Consider the following 23,877-nt stretch of genomic DNA (forward strand, 5'->3'; position numbering starts at 1 on the left):
GGGGCAATATGGGAATACAGATACAGACCTACTAGAGAATGGACCTGAAGATATGGGGAGGGGAAAGGGTAAGCTGGGACAAAGTGAGAGAGCGACACGGACATATATACACTACCAAATGTAAAACAGAGAGCTAGTGGAAGCAGCTGCATAGCACAGAGAGATCAGCTCTGTGCTTTATGACCACCTAGAGGGGTGTGATAGGGAGGGTGGGAGGGAGACGCAAGAGAGAGGGGATATGGGGATATATCCATACGTATAGCTGATTCACTTTGTTATACAGCAGAAACTAACACACCATTGTAAAGCAATTATACTCCAATAAAGATGTTAAGAAAAAAATATTGTGCACATTGCCTGATGGTAAGCATTCAATAAATGAGGAAGAGACTTAATCCTTTATCTGTCCAGTCAATACCAACAAACTCTAACCTAGAACAATGGTGACAGTACAAGATATTCTCTATTCCTTATAATTTTCTGTTTCAACTTGGACATACAGGAAGAGCACTGAACTTAATATTTCTAAACATTATTCTCAAAATTTACCCAAACCATTTACTGAAAAGTCATTGCTAAATGACTGCCATAAATGGATAACTAAAACTAAAGATTCTCTTTAACAGAAAGTTATCCTATATAAACAGACTGTAATTCTCATGATTTCACCATTCCAATTCTTCCTCTTTTTTTCCCCTCAAAGCCACAGTCTAATTCAACCCCAGTGACTTTTAGATATAGTAGGTAACATTAAATGGCAATATTTTGTCCACAACTTAGTTCACAATATTTTGCCTTACACTTTAGAAATCAATCACATACTTCATGGAACATATTATTAGAAATATTCAGTGACTTTTAGAAGCCACAATTCCATAGTTTCTCTTTATTTCCCTCTAACTTAGACATCTAAAAAGTATTTCAAAAGAATCCCATCACTACCAAGGATTGAATGCCACGAGGAAGTACTGTGTATGCTTTCTCCAGCCACTCATTTTCTTGAACGATTAAAAGTTCATGTGAACAATGCCTGACAACCATAAAGAAATGAGAAACATCACACTCTCAATTTATGATCTGTTATCATAATGTTCGTGGGATACACACATTTGCAGCAACATTTCATGATAGGTGATAGATGTATTGTTTCAAGATGTCCATTTCAAATAACAGGCCACTTATGATAAGTCTCTTTGCTCAAAGTGATACACTGACCAAGAAAAATCACCCATTGCTTTAAAAATCACATTAGGATCATCAATGTGAGTTACACACCATTTCTAAATTTGAGAGTAAAGTTTCACTTTCCAAACTAATTGGTTATGATTTTGGTTAACTGTCAAACTAAGTATGTACTGAAAATTTATATGACTAAATTTTCCAAGAGACTTACGAGAAAGCAAATGGACTCCAATCAAGAATCCCTGTCCTTTAGACCAGTGCTCTAAATACTTACTGTTCATAAAAATCATCTGGCAATCAAATTTCATATTCTGATTCAGTGGATTTGGGGCAAAGCCTGAGATTCTGTGCATCTGATAAACTCCCTGGAGATGTCAAGGCTACCAGTCCATAAGACTACACTTTGAGTTGAAAGGATCTAGGTTACTATCATACTGAAAAAGCAAAGATTAAAATTTAGAAAAAAATTAGATTCCATTATGATGTAAATATTAAATCCTGCAGGGCAAGTTAAAGAAAAAAAAAACTTGGTGACAGGAAAGAACATGGTATGTTGGAAAACCTTTAGCCCTTTCTCATCACTCTGTAGGACTAGCTATAGATTATTTTCTCTCTGCTCACCTGCAGCCCTTAAATACATTTAAATACATTAAATACCTTAAATACATTCTACAAAGTCTATGTAAAGCAGAATCAAATTTAGAGGGGAGGGAAATATGTAAACTTAGATGGGAATAAAATTTACATCTTTATTTACATTAACCTCTATCATTTTCTTCAATTACAAATGTAGACAAAGAGCAATACCTGCAATTTGATCTGTATAGACATCCCACATATGATACATATTATGAAGCTATGGCAGTTAATAAGTCTATGAGTGGCTAGATCTAGTTATATAATACCAAAAATGTGTGTATATTATATTACAAAATTTTAATGTTCTACTAATTGTATTACTATATAATTTCTTTTATAAGTCTTTGTATTTTATTTTATGGACTTAAAAGCATTTTTCTCAGAAGGGATTCCTAGCTGTTACCAGACTGCCAAAGGGATTCATGTCACAATCATTTCAACCATAACGTGACTACCTCCACTTTAACCCTTCTAACTGATTAGACTGTAATTCTCCCAGCAACAATCTGATGCTCCCTCATTCCTTCTCAAGTTGACTAGGTGTCTGCCCTTGATCTTCCTTTAGAAGCCTCTGCACACCTCCATCATTGTATTTATCATATACATGCAGTATATTTCCTTGCATGTATCTCTAACACACTTCAAAAACACCAAAAGGGAAGAAAATATCACTGTTCTCGAGGTATCTTCCACATCTGGCACATAATAATTACAGTTGATACTTGAACAACATGGGTTTGAACCATGGGTGTGGGTTCACTTATACATTGATTTTTTTTTTCAACAGTAAATACCACAGTACTACCTGGTCTGTGGTTGAATACACATGCAAAATCACAGGCATGGAAGAACTGAACTGTGTATACTAAGGGTGGACAGTAAGTTATAGGCACATTTTCAACTGCACAAAGGGTCAGCGCCCCTAACCCCATGTTGCTCGTGGGTCTAAGGAAATAAAACTTGTGTAACTCAAAGGACGCATAGGGACTGAACGTGATGCAGGCAGCGGAATATTTTCAGTAAAAAAGGATATAACCAGGATGGCCTTTGCAATACATAAGTGTATCAAATCAACACACTCTATACCTTAAACTTATACACAATGCACTATGTTGTATGTCAATTATATCTCAGTAAAGCCAGGGGGAAAAAGGTCTAGAGAACGGTGTTGAGACAAGCCTCCTTGAAAGATCAATAGTATATCTGTACAATTGGAGAGGTGCAGGAAACACATTGGGTCCCACTGAAAGTGAGAGGTCTTAATTGGGTCATGAGTGCTTTCCTGTCTTAGGAGCTCCTTAATCTTCAACGATTCCTACCCAGGAGGTAAAACAAGAAAGGGAACTCTCTGAGTTCAATCCTTTAATGAGAGCAACTCTATTCTATGAAGAGCTAAACATTTGTTGTTGAACCATTTAGCAAATACAAGCCAGATATAGCTTTTTGTACATTCTCCAGTTATCTGTTTAACTTCAAAGTTCTGAGGTGTTCTGAAAATACACGTTTACTAGGACTCAATTTATCACGACAACTCATTCAGTTTGAAGACATCCAGCATCCTAAACAATTGAGAATACATATATTCATGAACCTAGAAAATCAGCAAAAAACCTACCAAACACCAAAGTGATGTTTTCAAACAGAGGCTGGCTTCTATATGAAAAGCTGCATACTAGACAAGTATGTCTGAACTCTGAAAAAGTTTCCCCAGCTCCATTATTACCACCCTCTTCTAAGCATCAGTGATTGTCTAGTTTCTAAAATGGCCATCTACCTGGCCTTCCTGATTCATCCCTTGTCCCTTTTTATCTCTTTTTAACACCACATCCAGGGTTATTCTAGAAAAATGTAAGCCTGATCATGTCACGCTCTAACTTGAAACTCTCCAATGATTTCCCCATTCAATCAGAATAAAAGCAAAAATCTTTACAATGTCCACCCAAAGTCCAAAACCAGAGGGTCTCCTATTATCTCTTGATCTTGTCTCTTCTCCTTTCCCCTTGCCTCCCTCTTCTACAAACATATGGCCCTTCCTTGTTGCTCCTTGTACCCACTAATCTTGTTTCTGCCTTAGGGTCATTTCCCTTACCATCCTCTCTATATAGAGAACTCTTCCCTCAGATGTCTGCATGACTGCCTCCCCTTCACAGTACTCAGGTATGTGCTCAGAAGTCAGCATCTTAATAAACCTTTCCTGAAACAGGTTTTATAAAATTTATATTACCCTAATCATCCCTGGGACCGCTTACCCACCCCTCCTGCTTTATTTTCCTCTATAGTACTTATAAATACTTGAGATATCATCTCTATTATTTAGCCTGTCTGCCTTATTCTATATGAATCTAAAATTCATAAAAACATGGATATTTGTCTATGTTGTTATTTACTGCTGTATCCCTAAGATCTAGACCAGTGCTTGTGCTCTACAGTCAACACTAAGTATAAACTCTTCACAGAAATGAAGGAGGGCAATAAGAAAGCAAGCAAGCAACAAAGGAAGTGTCCCAAGTGTGAAGCACTGAGATATACATACATAAAAGAAATATGTTATTGGTTCTGTTTCTCTGGAGAATCCTAATCGATATACTTCCTAATATTCAGTACATGCAGACTGGACCCTTACAATCCATTCTCCTGCCATGTGAACCTTTCTAAAAAGTATATTAGGGCTTCCCTGGTGGTGCAGTGGTTGAGAGTCCACCTGCCGATGCAGGGGACACGGGTTCGTGCCCCGGTCCGTGAAGATGTCTCATGCCGCGGAGCGGCTGGGCCCGTGAGCCATGGCTGCTGAGCCTGTGCATCCAGAGCCTGTGCTCCGCAACGGGAGAGGCCACAACAGTGAGAGGCCCGAGTACCGCAATAAAAAAAAAAAAAAAGGTAAATTAAAAAAAAAAATCTATAAATATTTTTTTAATATTCAATGGCTTCCTGAGAATTTCAGGATAAAGGTTCAGCAAAGTTATTCATTACCCTGCCCCTGTTCTGCCTCATCTACCATAACTCTCCCCTAAACATTCCAAACTCACATACATATTGCTCCAGATATACTTATTTGTAGCTCCATGAGTAAAGACCGATATTTCAAATATCCATGTCTTCACATATGCTGTTTCTTCTTCCAGAAATGCCGTTCCCCTTGTCCCTGTTAGAAAATTTATTTCTGCGCCTCATCAATATTCCTAGTAAGTCCTTTTCAGAACTCTTTAAGCACTGCCATTCATATGGTTATCTGTGCTTACCTCTATCAGAGCATTAATACTCACTCTTCTGAAGTCTTTTGTCTACTGCACTAGATAATACCATGCTCCATTGTAATCACCTGCCTCCTTTTCTTTCAGGTCCCCTAGTCCTATTACAATACCTCAGAAATCAAGTATAATGTTTGCTAAATGAATAGAAAATAAGTAAAGATTCAATTTTGAATATATATATATATATTTTTTCAGGCTAACAAGGTAAGTTAGTGCATGATAAATATGATGTTTCATATCAGTAGGGAACATAGGAATTATTTAATAAATATTACCCATTTGGGGGAAAAATAGCCCTACATAAACCATTGGTTTCAATAAAGCACATATTAAAGATTTTATTGTAAGTAATAAATCCATGAAAATATTAAAGTTTGAATGAGTGTGTTTTTTAATTTTACAATAGGAAAATATTTCATGACAATTACTCCAAAAGGGAATTCAACAAGACAAATGATAGATACAACTATATAAAACATGTATGTGTCAAAAACAAAAGCATCATATGGAAAGAAAGATTAAGACTATGTAAATACATACACATATGTGATAACAATTTTATCATACAAAGACCTCATACAAATCAATTTTAAAAATACTCTTGGTAGAAAATAAAAAGCACTGAGAATTTTAAAAATTTTAAATGGTAATATAAAGTATGTTCACTCTAAATAGTTATCAAAGAATATACAAATGTAATGAGATGCCTTTTTTCACCTGTCAAACTTGCTAAGATATAAAGGAATCACAGTATCTGATGACAGATATAGTATGAAGAATACATAGAAACAGCGCTTGGAGTGCAATTTGGTAGTACTTGTTAAGTCTTAAAACTATGTATTTTCTATGAATTCCAGATACAGAAATTTATCTTAAGCACGAGCTCAAAGATCACAAAGCTTTATCACACTGATATTTATATTACAGAGTATTTTAAACTAAACTGTCCAACATTAGGAGGTTCATTAAAAAGATTATGACGTATCCACCCAGTGGAATATTAATAGAGTCAGTACAACATTGTGGATGAGTGTCAGACTTATGTCTGATACTCATCTGTGTCACTAGGTACCTGTGGGTCCCTAATACACTTTTCTTAATTTTTCACCTTTAGTAGTCTGATACATGAAATAGAAATACTAGAATTTAATGCACAGATTTATTTAAAGGATTAAATAAGTCAATGTGTATAAACCATATAGCATAGTGTTTGATGCATAATCAGCACTATGAAATAATATTACTAAAATACTATTGAAGAAGAATGTTTTGCAACCTGGAAAGATATTTATGCTCTAATATGCAAAAAAAGCATTATAAAACTGACAAACATTTCATTTAAAAATATGTATATGTATCAATTTGTAATACTCTGGTTTTCTTTTTCTAATTACCTAAATTTGTTACTTTTTTCAACAATATACTTTTCCAGTAAGGAAAATATTAAAAATTCTTAACAGAATGTATTTCTTTTCTATTTTCAACACAAGGGCAAATCCATTCTTAATAAGTTATTCCTTAAAAACAATGCATTTGAATATTAGATAAAACAATAGTAAAACAGTTAGATTTTGACTTCTATTTGTGTAATCCATGTTCTAATTTGCATAACAGCTGACATAAAAATAAAATATAAAGTTAAATATACAGAATGTGAAAATACAGTATGTTTTCTACCAGGATATCTTTTGTTTAACATAAAAATAATAATTGAAATAGATTGACAGCAACTACTATCTTCCTCTGTACAACAAGGGTAATCTTTGCTCAGTCCACTAAGAACCACAATGCAAACCCAAAAGAAAACCAAATAAATTTAATATGTGAAGTGGATTTATATAATATACTTATGATGAGTTCATTTCTAAGAAATTACCACCAGCAATTATTTTGTCATATTACTGTTGAAAAGCCAGTGAAATCGCCAAGGGGATTTTCTGTGTTCAGGCCGTGCATTATATTCCTCCCAGTTGTTCAAAATAATGTAAGAACTTTGTGGTTATGGATGTTCAAATCTCATTTTAAAATAAATGGGGAAACAGAGTTGAGCAAACACTAAAACACTGTATTCAATGTGGTACTCCATAGGACACTAAAGCTCTAAGATGTGTGGGAAATGACTTCTATGCTCAAATAATTATGGAAGTAACATTGTATATTAGGTCTCTCTTAGCCCAGGGGTCAGATACTTTTTTTATGTAAAGGCCAGATAGGAAACATTTTTAGCTTTGCAGGCCATATGGTCTGTGTCACCACTATTCAGCTCTGTCACTATAACATGAAAGCAGTCACAGACAATACATAAATGAATAGGCATTGTTATGTTCCAATAAACTTTTATTTATAAACACAGAGGTGGCTGGATTTGACCCATCCTGGCCACAGTTCGCCATCCCCTGATGTAGCCTACTAGAAGAGCAGAAAATTATACAGGACAATTTTAAACAAAATTTAAACACAATGTTCCCAAACACATTTGAACACAGATCAACTTCTCTATGTTCCAACAAAGAACACACATCAGGACACAGTATCTAAAGTATTTTATATGCTCCTACGTGTATGTGTGTGTGGTGGGGACAGAGGATTGTACTGAGACTGAACAGAAATGGTCAATCATAAAGTTGAATTTTTATTTGAAATTGTATTTAATAGAAAACCATTTATAGGAATATCAACTCTACTGCTTGAGCAAGCAATATTTAATTTAGCTCTTAAGTATTATAAAAATTAAATGCGTCTCTATGCATTTTTAAAATTTCCATATGCCTACTCAGTTAATAAATATAAGAACTCCAAAATAGTTGTATATCATATCTACACGTGACACAAAGGACATCTACCCCATTTATTTTAATAGCTCTAAAATCAGGGTCCAATTAAAGAAAAGTGAAGTACAGGACAGATTAGCTGAGTATAGATTTCAGCCCAGGCCTGTATTGACAGACTTGCCCAATACTCACTGATTTTCTCAGAATTAAACAGCTGATCCTAGAAAATGACCCCCCCCCCTCCTCATTTCAGGGCTTATTTCACCAATCTTCTCTCATCAAATCTCTCAATATTTTATCTCTTGTATGTCTGGCATAATTTCATTCAAATAAAGTGAATTGCACTATGTAAACCTTGTTAAAAGAAATGTTCATTTTCTCCTTGTTCTCAGTGAAAGAAAAAAATAGACTTTAAATGGCATCATTATTCTGCCTTAACTTTGTATTTATTTATAATTGTTCAGTTTCTCGCAAACTGTAGACACACACAGGCGTGCAACTCACAGAAGTGTGTTACGAGTACTAAATACTTCTCCCTGAGAGGAAGCATCTATCTGGATGATACCTGATAACTAAAGCATTTTATCTAGCTGCTACCCATTTATACTAAAGCAACATCAAAACTCCAGTTCAGGGACTGGTATGATCTGAAACCACATTTCTAAATTCCTAGAAATCTAAATTCAGGTTGAAATTAATCTTCAGGATCAATATCCTCTTTCTGTTTACTATCCTTCTTCCTAGATTCTGTGTGTTCTTTTAAACATGCTTGCTTCTTTTGCATCTGGATTTTTGTAAGCATAAACTTTTCTCTCCATAAAGCAATATGGCTCTTAAAAAACAGACGAACAGAAAACTGTTTCAGGTGCATAAGATTAAGTGACAAGACTTTTTAAAATAATGTGCCCATTATATACAAATGGTTACTTGTGCTTAGAAGGGGAAATAAGTAGGAAACAAGAGACAACGTTCATATAATGAATGTATGTCTACACAAAACACACTGTTTCATTCATGCTAACTCTAAGAACATGGGAATAACAGGAGATGAGTAGTAAGTGCTATCTTAGTTTGAGAAGACCTGCAACAAGAATCTGAGTGTATGAAGTTTATTTGGAAAGTACAGGCAATGCCAGCTGGCCAATGGATACAGAAAAGGGAAGGAAGCTAAGGAAGGATGTGATAATAAGCAAAATGTCACAGTAGTTGAATGGAAATTAATCCTGCGTGAAACTCTGAAAAAGGTGTAAAGTTTACCTCTCAATGTTTGCACTGGAATTGTTAGGAAACTCCCAAGAACCACTGGTTGAGTTGCTCAGAGCATTAATCCCCTATTTTTTTTTTTTGGCTTGTTACATGTTGAAGAGCATAAATTTTAGGGTTCCCAGAGGTAAAAAATATTAGGCACAGAGATTAAGATCCTGGCATAAGGATACTGACTGACTCAGGAACCTGATATGAAAGAGCTCCATACAGGAGGAAAACAGAGAGCTGTGTCATAAAGGATGAGTAGGAGGTTACTATTTGGAGAAGAGGACTAATCAACGTATGGAGAGAAAGTACACAGAAAACTTGTCAAAGGCAAGGGTTCAGCATTTTCCTTAATATTGGTCCTTTGACTCCCTGGAAACTCTTACATTTGATAGTGATTATGGGTGATATGTCACTTGAGAACACTGAGCATTTAATGCATATAGATTTCAGGGATTTTCTAGATTATTCATCTCTGTAGTATAGAAAAGTGTGGTCTCTTTTATTTATTTATTTTTTACATCTTTACTGGAGTATACTGCTTTACAATGTTATGTTAGTTTCTGCTGTACAACAAAGTGAATCAGCTATATGTATAAATCCCATCCCCATAACCCCTCCCTCTTGTGTCTCCCTCCCACCCCACTAGGTGGTCACAAAGCACTGAGCTGATCTCCCTGTGCTATGCGGCTGCTTCCCACTAGCTAGCTATTTTACATTTGGTAGTGTATATATGTCAGTGCTACTCAAACAGCCTCTACCATATTCAAGGATCGCAAGACAATAAAGTAAAGATGACCATTCTCCCCAAGTGGATCAAAACATTCAGTGCATTTCCAATCAAAATCCTAGCAGGCATTTTTTTTTTTTGTAAAAATGGGCAAGCTCATTCTAAAATTTATATAGAAAGGCAATGGACCTAGAGTAGCTGAAGGAATTTTGAAAAAGAATAAATTAGGAGGATGTATGCCATCTGGTTTTTAAGATTTATTGTAAAGTGACTGTGATCAACGCAAAATAGCATTAGCAAAAAATAAAGATATAGGTCAATAGAAAACAACAAGTCGAGAAACAGATCCACACACATATAGTCAACTGATTTTCAAAAGATGTACCAAGTTAACTCAATGGAGAAAGAAAAATCTTTTCAGTAATTTGTACTGGAATAACTAGATATCCATGCGGAAAAAAATTAATGTTGACTCTTTCCTTAGACCAAAAGCAAAACTTAATTCAAAAGAATCACGAACCATAAATTTGAAAAAAATAAAAATATGAGAAAATGTGTATGACCAACAGCTAGGCAAAGATTCCTTAGATATAAGACAATGAAAACTCAGACAATTAAAAAATGACAGACTGGACTTGGTCAAAATTAGATACTTTTGCTTGTCAAAAGACATCATCACTAAAATTGAAAGGGAGCATTAGTGAAAATCGCAGAGGAAGGAAACAAAAAGCCTACCCCCTGCTTCCCCATAAAAGAAAGAAAAAAAAAAACCTACACATTAACTGTCAGACTCAGCTTTTTCCAACTCTGGAAATTAACTATACTATTTCAGTAACTAGGGGAATGCTTATTCCAAACACGGGGACTGATTTTTGCTAAGAACAACAAATTTTCTGGTGTTTTAACTTACCCTAGTTCCATCACACACTTCCCAGCTTGGCAGTAGACTTGGTGCACAACCTGGCACCGAAGACAGCAGAAAACAGACCTCATATGCAAATACCTGGACCTAATGGTCTATTGTGACCTGGCTGGTAGCTCTTTAGAAGACCAGCTCAAAGGCTTGGCTTGGCTTTATTTTTATTAACTCTGAACTAGCCTAGTATTAATGTTACATATCCCAAGAGTCATTGGTCAAAAATATTTAGTCTAATATCTTAGCATCAACCTAAGATAAAGTTGGAGCAAACAATAGATGAAACAAAAATCTGGGTAGGAAGGGCTAGGGGACAACAATTCTATAAGGACTTGAAAACCTCTAGTCAATTCCTGGAAATCTAGAAGTCCATGTACATGCTCAGATGTGTGTGTGCACTCATGAAGGACCTGAGAAGGCCATAGCTCTAACCTACTGCTGACCTTGAAGATCTACAGAAGCCAGAAATTAAGGCTAAAGCAGGACTGCAAACTGCCTGGGCTAAGTGTTGAAAGCATGCTCCAATATACACACAGAGACCCTCTGCAAGTGGATCTGATGTTGAAGGAAATCTCTGTCCAAACATGAGCTGATCACTAAGCTAAGAGAGCTGATCACTAAGCTAAGAGAACAGAGACCTCAGGGGCCACAAATGATAAAGAATATAGACTTTACAGAATTGTTTCAAAAAGTCACTAAAACAGCAATGAAAATAAGCAGCAACAACAACAAATCCTAGGGAGAATAGAGAATTTGATTTGCAAAGTTGCTACATTATAATAAAAGGTCCTGTTTTTAACAAAAATTATGAGGCATTCAAAGAACAAGTAGTATAGCCATAAAACACAGGAAAAGAAATAAATCAACGTAAGATGTGAGTGAGAAAGTCCAAATGCTGGACTTTATAGACAAAAACTTTGAACAGCTTTCTTAAATGTGTTCAGTGAGCTAAAGGAAACTAAAGAAACAAAGGAAGCATGAGAATGTCATCTCAGCAAACTGAGAAAATAATAAATAGAAATTATAAAAAGGGAATCACATTTTGGAGTTGAAAAATATAGTAATTGAATTAAAAAATTCACTAGAGGAGCTCAAAATCTGATTTTAGTAAGCAGAAGAAAGCATCCGTGAATGTAAAGAAAGATCATTTGAAATGATCCAATTTGAACAACAGAAAGAAAAGAATGAATGAAAATGAACAGAGCCTAAGAAACCTGTGAGGCACCACCAAATATAACAACATACATATAATGGGGGGTCTCAGAAGAAGAGGGGAGAGAGATAAAGAGTCAGAAAGAATATGTGAAGAAATAATGGCAGTAATCTCCCACGTTAGAAGAAAATCATTAATGAACACATCCAAGAAGCTTGACGAAACCCAAAGTGACTATGCTCAGTGACATTCACACTGAAATACATTAGAAAACAACTCTGAAAAGTCAAGAAAAGAGAGTCATAAAAGCAGCAAGAGGGAAGTGACTCATCATGTACTAGGGATTCTCAATAAAATTAATAGTCTACTTCTATCAGAAACCATGAAATTTCAAAGGCAATAGGATGACATATTCCAAGTGCTGAAAGAAAAATCCTGTCCTTCAAGAATTTTATATCCATAAAAACTTTATTTTGAAAATGAAGGAGATAGCCAAGATAGGGAAATAACCCAAGTGCCCATCAATGGAATGAATGGATAAAAAAGATGTACATATACACAATGGAATATTATTCAGCCACCAGAAAGAAGGATATTCTCTCATTTGTGGCAACATGGATGAGCCTTAAGCACATTATGCCGAGAGAAGTCAGACAGAAGAGACAAGTACTGTATAATACCACTAACATGTGGAATCTAAAAAGGTTAAACCTGTTAAAAAAAAAAAAAAAAAAAAAGTAAAATGGTGGTTGCCGGGGGATGAGATGGGTAAGAGTGATGGTGTTTAAGAACAGAAACTTCTAACAAGTAGTAAAGAAGCCATATAGGTCTAATGCACAATACAATGAATATAGACAATACTGTCCTATAACTGTTATGTGATAAATATTACCACATTGGTAATAATATATAAATAAATCAAAGTAACACATTAAACTTACACAATGTTCCAAGTCAGATTTATTCAATAGATAAAAGAAAAAGGAGAATTAAGACATCCAAAAATAAACAAAAACAGAGTTTATTGCTAGCAGTGCTACCCTGCACGAAATGCTAAAGGAAATGCATCTGGCTGAAATGAAAGGACAATGGGCAGTAACTTGAATCAACATGAAGAAAGAACATCAATGACGGTGCCCACGTATGAGATTGCAAAAGTCAGTATTAATGTACTTTTGACTGTAACTCTTCTTTTACTCTTACATTATTTAAAATACAGTATATAAAATAATTATAAATATATCAACAATGTGTAAAGCAATGCATACAATGTATAAAATGTTTACAATGTATAAAAATGTAATTTCTGCCAAGAACAACATAAGGTGGGGGGACAGAGTTACACCAGAGTGAAGTTTGCTATGCTATTGAAAATGGGCTGGTATTAATGCAAACTAGATTATTACTAACTAATAAGATGATTGGCATCACCTGGGCAACTGCTAAGGAAATCAGTTTAAAAATTATAGTAAAAGAAACACGAAGGGAATCAAAGTGGTATACTACATTATATCTATAACAAAAGAAGGCAATAATGGTGGGAATGAGGAACAAAAAGATACAAGACATAGAAAACAAATAGCACAAACGCTATTTGACACTGACATATTTGACAAATCCTCCTTTAATGAAATGTAATTTCATTAAATATATATGGATAAAATTAACTAAAAGCAACCTTAAAATAGGCAAAACTGATTTAAAAATGATGAAACCAAATGCTGTCTACAAAAGACTCACTTTAGATATACATATACAGTTTTAAAGTAAATATATAGAAAATCATATTCTATGCTGAGTAATATTTAGTAAATCAGAGAACTGTAATGGCTATACAAATATAAGAAAGAAGAGACTTTAAGGCAGAAACTTTTACTAGAGCCAGTGAGTAATGAAGAGAGTAATAATTTATCAAGAAGGTATAATAACCCTTATGCACTTAACAATAGAGCCCTGAATATTATGAAGCAGAAACTGATGGAACTGAAAAGAGAAATAGCTCAACTAAGGTTGTTGAACACTTAAATACTCCGCATTAAACAATGTATAGAACAACTAGACAGAAGATCATCACAGAAACAGAAGACTTGAACACTGTATAGCAACAACTCATAATAGACAGCCATAGATCACTCAACTCTAAGTGAGGAGAATATACATACTTAAGTGCACCTGGAACATTCTCTAAAATAGACCATATGTTAGGTTGTAAAACAAGTGTCAAAAATTTAAAAAAAATGAAATCATATAAAGTATGTTCTATGATCACAATGGAAGGAAGTTAGAAATCAATACCAAAAGGAAATATATGAAGAAATTCAAACAACCCAATCCTAAATACTAATGGGCCAAAAAATGAATCACAAAGGAAATTAGAAAATACTTTGACAATGAAATCCAACACAGATCATATCACAACTTTTAGCATGTAGCTAAAGCAGTGCTCAAGGGGAAAATCATAGCTACAAGTGCTTATATTTAAAAGAAAGATTCCAAATCAACACTGAACTTTCCACCTTAAGAAACTAGAAGACGAACTAAACCCAAAGCAACAAGGAGATAATAATTAGAGAACATATGAATAAAACAGATTAAAAGATAATAGAGATTATTAACAAAGCCAATAGTTGGTTCTTTGAAAAGAACAAAATTAACAAAACTTTAGCTATCCTGAACAAAAAAATAGATCCAAGATGCTACAATCAGGAATGAGATCAGACAGTAGTACTGACCTTATGGAAATAATATTAAACATAGTTAAAATAAGATCTAGAAATTCAGCTTTAAAGTATGTATCAAGGTAAGGGAATACATATGTCCACAAAAACATCCTACATGATAGTATTTACAGAAGTATTATTATAATAGCCCAAAATATGAAATATCCCAAATGTCTCTCAGCTTATAAATGGATAAAAGTGTATCAATATAATGGAATAACTATGGAATAAATCTCAAAAACATGTTAAATGAAAGAAACCAGATACAGAACATGACATACTATATGATTTCCTTTAAATTATATTCTAAAAACAGAAAATCAGTAGTGACAGAAAGATAATCAGCTATTAGCTGTGGCTCGGAGTGGAGACTGACGGAAATTTGGAGGGTGATAAAATTTTTTAAATCATTGTGGTAGTTGAATCATGTCTTTATAGTTATAATAATTCATTGAACTACACACTCAAAAGACATTAACTTCATGGTTATAAATTATACACCAATAAAACTGCAAAAAAATACCATTTATAATTCCTCCCATCACTTAAGGTACATCTTTTAGCAATGCGAGTTTGCCACTCTTCCAATCAAGCGATGGAATTTCTCCACCCTTTGGTTCTGGGCTTCACCATGTGATTTGCTTTGGTCAACAAGACAATAACAAACATGACACACCCAGTTGCTTTGAAGAGTTCTTCCACATTTAGTATTGCCCTAAGTCACTGATGGGAACTCTGAGACCACCATGTGAACGAGTCCAGGCCACAGTGCTGGGGGATAAGACCATTATCCCAGATGACATCAGAGTCAAGCTATCATAGATCATTCAGCCCCAACTGAGACAGGCCATAGGTAAATAATCACACAGCCAACTAACATAACGTCAAGAAGCAGTAAGTGCTTGCCATTTATTCTAAACCACTAAATGTCAGGGTGGTTCTTTACACAGCAAACAGTAACTGATACAGTAAGTAAGGCTGCTTAAATAAGAATTCAGATTTCTAGAGATTACCTATTAACAGGTAACTCCAGCATGTAGAAAAGACAGTATTCACGCTAACTGAAATGCACAATAATTTACCAGGATTTCTGTCACATTGGTCCATCTCTGAGCACAATGGAGGTGTCAAGTATCCTGTACAGCATTTTGAAAAGGGAAATATATCACTAGCTAATAGAATCTTACTTGAAAGTCACACATCTAACATCATTATTCTCTTCATACTGTCTCCTAATTGTCCTGATGGAAAGGGAGCTTTGGCTAGGTTACTTACATTTTTATTCTCAACACAATGCTTATTAGAGTGTATTTTACAATAAAATTCATGCTTTTTAGGTGTACAGTTCAAGTTTAAACAAAATATATTCAGTCCCATAATCTCTACATAATTCAAAATATAGACTCTTTTCATCACCCCAAAATGTTCTCTTGTATCCCTCAGTGCTAATTATTCAGCCCTACTTCTAGCTCTTAGAAACCACCAATCTGGTTTCTGTTCCTTTACGTTTGTCTTCTCCAGAATGTTACAGAAATTTAATCATACAGTATAGAACTTTTTTATATCTAGATCCTTTCACTAACATAATGCTTTTGAGATTTATGTTACTGTAAGCATCAGTTTGTTCCTTTTTATTGCTGCGTAATTTTATTTTACGTTTTATTGAAGTAAATAAAAAATTGCACAAATGTGTGCAACTCTATGATTTAATACGAAGGTGACAGATCACCTTTGTAAACGTCACCTTCGTAAACATCACTTAGGGCAAGAAAAGCAGCCAGTTACCAGCAGAAGAGAACTCCTAGTGGTATATGGCATGTCAAACTCAACAACCATCCTCCTCTGCAATGGTAGCCAGGAGGCTGATATTTAAAACTGTGTTCGCCTTGAAGACTGACAGCAGAATGGTGGACTAGTAAGCTCCAGGCTCCCATTCCTCCACAGAAACAATGTTGGAGGGCTTACACTATCAGCTTGCAATTTTGTAAATAAAATGATTATATGTACATATATTTACACACAATGAAATATTATGCAGCCATAAAATGAATGAAGAAATTGAATTTAAAGTTACCAAAGGGGGAAGGGGGTTGGGGGGAAGGATAAATTAGGAGATTGGGATTAACATATACACACTACTATATATAAAAAAGATAACCAACAAGGGCCTACTGTATAGCACAGGAAACTATACTCAATAATTTATAATAACCTACAAGGAAAAAGAATCTGAAAAAAAATATATATACACACATATACACATTTGACTGAATCACATATATATATACACAAACACATATAACTGAATCACTGTCATGTACACCTGAAACTAACACGACATTGTAAATCAACTATACTTCAATAAAAAAAGAATGAAGTTCTGATACGTTCTATAACATGGATAAATCCTGAAAACATCATGCTAAGTGAAATAAGCCAGACATAAAACATCAAATATTATATGGTTCCACTTATATGAGTCACCTAGAATAGGTAAATTCATATAGACAAAGTAGAATAGAAGTTACTAGGGGCTGAGTGGATGGGTTATGGGGTTATGGGGATTTATTGTTCACTGGGTACCGAGCTTCTGTTTGGGATGACAAAAAGTTCTGAAAATGGATAGTAGTGATTGCTGCACAACTTAATGCCACAGAAGTGTACACTTAATAATTAAATTGATAAATTTTGTTATATATATTTTATCATAATGAAAAACCATAGTTGCCTTGTTTAAAATTTATGTAAATTGAATTACACAGGCTATACTTTGCTATGGCTAGATTATTGTTGTCTGTGCTGTTTGTAAAGTTCATCCATGTCAGTACATATAGCTGTAGTCCATTTACTTTCATTGTTGTACAGTATTCCACTCTGTGGATACAGCACTATTTACATATCTATTCTACTGCTAATAGATATTTTGGCTGTTTCCAGTGCTGGGCTATTATGCATAATGATCCCATGAAGCAATATTTTGGCCTCCATAATAGGAGAAAAACTAACTTGCTTTTGTCATTACAAATTGCAGCTAAATGGAAAAAAAATGTAGACAATTGGGACAAAATACCATAATAATTCTCAGAGGTGATTAAGCCAGCGTGAGAAATCTTAAGGTGCCTTATGTATAGGCTATTATATATTTTAATTTAAATATTCCCAACTTATCTTCAGCCTATACCTGCCTTTCATTAATTTTCAGCCTCATTCTTACTTGATTGCTGTGTGTGAGAAAATGTAAATGCCTTCCCTAGATACTTGTTTTTGCCCCAAATACCACAACAGAGTTCTGAAAATTAGGTTCAAAAGCGCAAGGAGAGTATTTCACTAAGTCAAATTCTTCCTGCTTCAAGACTCAGACAAGCACTGTATTTCTAGGAGATATTTATTTGTTATAATAGAGATTTACATACAAATATATATGTGTATATACACACAGTTTTATGGTTTAAATAATAATTAGAATTTTTGGGGGGGTTTGGAAATTTGTTTATTTACCAAAGCATGCAAGGAAAGGAAAGGAAAGCAAATACAGCAATGGTATTTTATAACCATCGGAGGCACTAGGCTATCTCATATGTTATTGTGAGGATTAAGTTATATATATCTGTCTCTTTAAGTAGAAAATTTCTTTACATCATCTTGCAATTTTTAGAACTAAATTTTTATTTCAAGATTGCACTTTATAAGACAGATTGGCAATGCAATCCTGTCAAATATATGTATAATGACAAATCTAATTTCCTTTCTCCAGGTTGTTATGAAATTACTTGTCCAGAAGTGAGAAAGTACCAACTTCTTAGAAAGCATTTTATTCAGTTAAATTAGTTTTTGAACTTTATTGCCTCCACTTCAGGCTAAATCTGCTAAGTTAACATTGGTATGTCTATACAGACACTTCAGTGATGATGGTTTGGATAAGATATGTTGACTTTCAATTCTAAAGTTACTCAGCTTAGAATCCCTCATCTGTCTGGTATCCATGGATACCACAGGCTGGCCACAACATCTTCCATCATCTGAGTAAACTCACGTGAATGGAGATAACTATATTAATTACCAATACAACAAAGTTTAACCAAAGTAAACAAAGAGAAACGTAATTCTACATATTTTTAAATCAAGCTGGTAATTCATGTAACGTTAAGAATTTCTAAAATATGTCATCTAGTACTAAATATATAAAACACTGATTTTAAGTAATGATTAGAAAATTGTTTTCAGTATTAGCACAAGGAGGTAAAAATGATTGAAGTTATATGGCTATGTCATGAGCTCTAATGACTCAAAGGATAGATATATATGATATTTACCTTTTCAAATTGGAATAAAATCTGATTGTAATATACTCATCACCTAGCACTTTTGTGTAAATCAGTTTCTAACATAGAATAAATTTCAGTTGTCCACATATTTATGCATTCCCATTGTTATAAAATTAATTTTTCTTATTGTAATAATCTTGGTATTCTTACCTTTGCAATAGTTAAAAAGATAGAAATGGAAGCAATTCATTATTAGCCCTTGAGCATCTGCTCAAAATGTATTTTAGGTACTTAAAGAAATGGCAATAAAGAACTTTTAGTCTTAGAATAAAGTGATTACTAATTACTTTTCCCAATAATCTGATTCCAAACACTAAATCTATTGATAAGTATATCGTTGTTGAAAACTCTATGATTTATTGGAAAATATGAGTTGCTAAATAGTTTTATGTAAAATTATTCTGGAATACTTTTAGACTTTATTAATTACATCAGTTTTTATCCAAACCAAGATGCTGTAGCTCCTGGGAAGTGTGTAAAATGCGCCTGACACATGTAGCTGCAGAGCTCATGGTTGTAGACAACAGTAGGTATTCAGTGATAGCAACAGCATGTATCTTAGCAAATATTCTACAGTTTCCCTTTCATTCCCAGTTTTGTGTGAAACACATCTCATCATGTCCTATTTTCACCTGGATCCATGGGTTTGTCACTAATGGGATGATGAAAAAAGTGTATATAAAAACTCACATTACTATAAAATTTGAGGCTTGAGTTTTCTTAATTTTTCTCAATGACACAGCATTATTTCCAGCATGAATAGTGCCTGCTGTGCAGGGATCCAACAGTGAAGGTTTCAAGGGCAATGAGATTATTGATTACTCTGCTAAATGACCTAAGAATAACCCTTATTTCTTAAATTGTGTTTAGAGAAGTGTTACTAGTCATTTCCGTATGTTAGTTTTCCATTGCCAAATCAATTTGAAAAATGAAGATAACTCTGTCCAAGTCTTGGACATTAACAGAGCCTATTAAAGTCTCTCAATAGCCAATAATATGTAATTTTATTTAACCTATAACTTCTCTAACATTTGATCTCAGATACCCCTTTTTATCAAATAGCTATTATCCTTTTATAAAACACTGGGGAATTCTAGTCTAGAAGAGTATTTTTTTTTTTTTTTTACAATTGTCACATTCTTAAGACTATTAATTATTGCTAAAAATGTAAAAATAGAAGTATACCCCAATACTTAGTGGCATAAAATAATCACCATATGTGAGTGAGCTGAGTGGGCTGATCTTGGCCGATTACAAAAGTCAGCTGTGCTCCATGTGTCTTTAATCCTCCTTAGACTAACGGGTTATAAGAGGCAAATTCTTTTCACATTGATGAAAGAGGCACGAGGGAGCAAACAGTAACACGTAAGGTATATTAAAGCCTAGGATTGGAACTGACACACTTTCAAAATTGCTTCATTCTATTTCTAATACAAGTCACATGGCCAAGTGCAAAAAAATATAATCTGCTTCAGGGAGGAACAATAAAGTTACATGAAAATTGTATGAAGTAAGAAAGGGTGAAACATTAGGACCAATAATGTAAGCTATCACAACTCTTCTCCCTCATTTCAGACTATCAGCTGTCAATTCATATCGGCATCACTGTCATGGTTTTCAATGTACTTATTATAAGATTTAGGCAGGGGAAATAAATTGCTAAAATATATGTAAAGTAAGGATAGACAGGTTCTCAGCAGAGGCTGTGTAGGTGTTCCCTTATGAATAAAATCCACTATGTGTAGGAAATAAGCTTGGTGGCATATACTTTGGGCAGCCCAGGCTATCTATTTGTTTACCTACTGGTTCTGCACACCTGGAAAAGAGATGGTATGTGAGGTTTAGGTCCATGTAAGTGAAATGATTTTATTATCAATGTTTACATTTTTCTTATTGATCATTTTTGCATACTTAATTTATTATGATTATTACCACTCAAATGAGGATAGGTCAAGGAAGAAATCAATGCATGGCAAATTTTAAGAACCACCATAGTAAACAGAAACCAACCAACTCTGGAAACCACAAGGATATGGTATAGATCATTATTTTTGTTAATTATTCACCTTCTCCTCCCATGTAGGTGGAGTTAAAATTGGCCTTTTTTTTTAGCCAACATGACTTATTTTGGCCAATGGATCATAAGCGAACACAATGTCTGAAACATCCAAAACAGAAATGTTTAGAGGCATTACAAACTTCCACCTATCTTCTTCTTCCCCTCGGTCCTCTACATGAAATGAGAAAATTCCAAATTGCAGCTCGCCCTTCAGTCTAGAGCCTGGAATGAAACCACATGCGAAGCCAACTTGATCCCAGCCTACAGTGTGAAATAAGTTGAGCAACAAGCATGTAACAGGAGAGGGATAAATATCTGTTGTTACAGGCTGAGATTTTGGAGTTGCTTATTACACGTCATAACCTACAGAAAAGATTAATACAGGAGTGTGTAGGAATTCTTCATTAGACTGCAACTGAGTGCTGAGTACAGAAAAACAACCAAAACAGAGAAACCTGAGAAGACTAAAAGAAGCACACAGCCCCTTCTTAATCACTTCACTGTTGGTTTGGTGCCCCACTTAGGTTTTTCTATTCTCAACATTTTGTTCTAAACTGAAATATGAGCTAAATGGATTTGTGGGAAGTATCTTTTACAAAAAACTTTTGTCCCATTATACTAAGAGAATCTAAATATATCTGTAAAATTCCAGTGTTTTGGCTCTATGCTCCACGTTTTAGGCCTCTTTCTCACAATTAGAAGAAGCCCAAAATAATTGTCAGACTTGATTTTTGATATACTGCTTACACAATTCATTATCTTTATGAACTGTATCTTTTTTTTTTTTTTTTTTGCAGTACGCGGGCCTCTCACTGCTGTGGCCTCTCCCATTGTGGAGCACAGGCTCCGGACGCGCAGGCCCAGCAGCCATGGCTCACGGGCCCAGCCGCTCTGCAGCATGTGCAATCCTCCCGGACCGGGGCACGAACCCATGTCCCCTGCATCGGCAGGCGGACTCTCAACCACTGCGCCACCAGGGAAGCCTTATGAACTGTATCTTAATAACAAATTAACCCATTCCACGTGTGTAAGCTTTTCCGTCTGAATGAACTAAACTCCCTGGCCTCAGTACTCCCTAATCTTAAGAAAGAAACGAAAAATAAAATGGTAAACAACCTTCCATTTACCATGTACATATACTGCACTATCTAAAGGAAAAACTCCAGTGTACTTAGCTTTCAATTTTGGGCTCACTGTGGCCTCAACTACTTTTCTAACATCATGAACTTTTATGAGAATTACTAAAAGAAAGTTAAAGTATATCATTTGTTAATTTAAGCATTTTAATAAAGCACTACATACATAGCTTAATATACTCTACATTGTACATTTTCATTACTAGTAAGTAGATTAAGCTTAAAGGGTCCTATAGGTCAGTAGCTTTTTTTTAATTAATTTTTATTGGAGTAGAGTTGATTTACAATGTTGTATTAGTTTCTGCAGTACAGCAAAGTGAATCAGTTATATATATACATATATATATATATATATATATATATATCTCCACTCTTTTTTAGATTCTATTCCCATATAGGTCACTATGGAGTATTGAGTAGCGTTCACTGTGCTATATAGGTTCTTATTAGTTATCTATTTTATATATAGTAGTGTGTATATGTCAATCCTAATCCCCCAGTTTATCCCCCCTGCTTTCCCCCTTGGTAACCGTAAGTTACTTCTGTTTTGTATTAAGTTCATTTGTACCCTTTTTTTTTTTAGATTCCACATATAAGCGATATCATATGATAATTGCCTTTCTCTGTCTTACTTCACAGTAGTTTTTAAACTTTGGGGATTAGCCGCCCTTTTATAAATAATACATCCTCTACTTCCCGGTCATGGGCTTGAAGCAAGGCAGAAGTGATGGAGGCATAGTCTTCTTAAATTACCGCTCAGTCGAAACTTTGCTGGTACTTCCTGAGTAGGGTAAATATTGCCCCCACCCCTTAATAGAAAAACCCAGCTGTTTAAGTTACCATATGCCCTTGTGAAAACGCATACCGTTTTACCTTACAAGTGGAAGACATCACTTTAATTGAAACCCACACAGATACATCACCCATTTATCTAAAATTTACCCTTACAGTGCACAGAAAATTACTAGGTTACCAATCACTGCAGCTTTTGATGTTGGGTACCAAATCCCACACCCCAATTCACTATATCCGTATATGAATATATTTCATTAGATGCATACTTTATTTTGAACTGAACTATAGGAGATTATATTGCTGCTCACATAGCTTGAAAAGTATTGTCTGAATCATTATTATAATGCATTATATATAGTGATAATTTTAGACATATGTCTTGTTTTTAAATAAGGCATTAAAAATATTTAAACTATAAGAGGGCAAACATTCATTAATATTCTCTAAGCATAGGCCCTAAAAATAAAGTACCGTAATGTATTCTTTAGAAAGTTTTAGACTCAGAATCAAAAAGAATATGTTATCTGCAAACTGAAAGAATACATCTTTAAGCATCACTTTCCACATAGACAGCAGTGCATTTTAATTTTATGAAGTCAAAGTAATTTATGTTAATAAGTAAATCATCTGTGTCCAAAGTTACTCTGTGCAATCCTGAATAGAAAATTCCCAATAAAACACATATTACTCATAATATTCATCTCAATGTCAATGAAAGCCTATAAGAATAGCATGCATGCCCATTTTAATTTCACACAGTAAGAGACATGTGGTCTCACATAAAGTCCTTCACCAGAAAACGGGGATAAAGCTGTAAAATGTCCCTTGAAACTAAAGGAAGTTTTCTCAATATAAAAGGAATGAGAGATGCATCACCTATTACATCACCTACACACAATGAGAGATACATCACCTACATACATCATAAAAGGAATGAGAGATATCCACA

This window comes from Phocoena phocoena, chromosome X (genome assembly GCF_963924675.1).
Source record: "Phocoena phocoena chromosome X, mPhoPho1.1, whole genome shotgun sequence".
Lineage (NCBI taxonomy): Eukaryota > Metazoa > Chordata > Mammalia > Artiodactyla > Phocoenidae > Phocoena > Phocoena phocoena.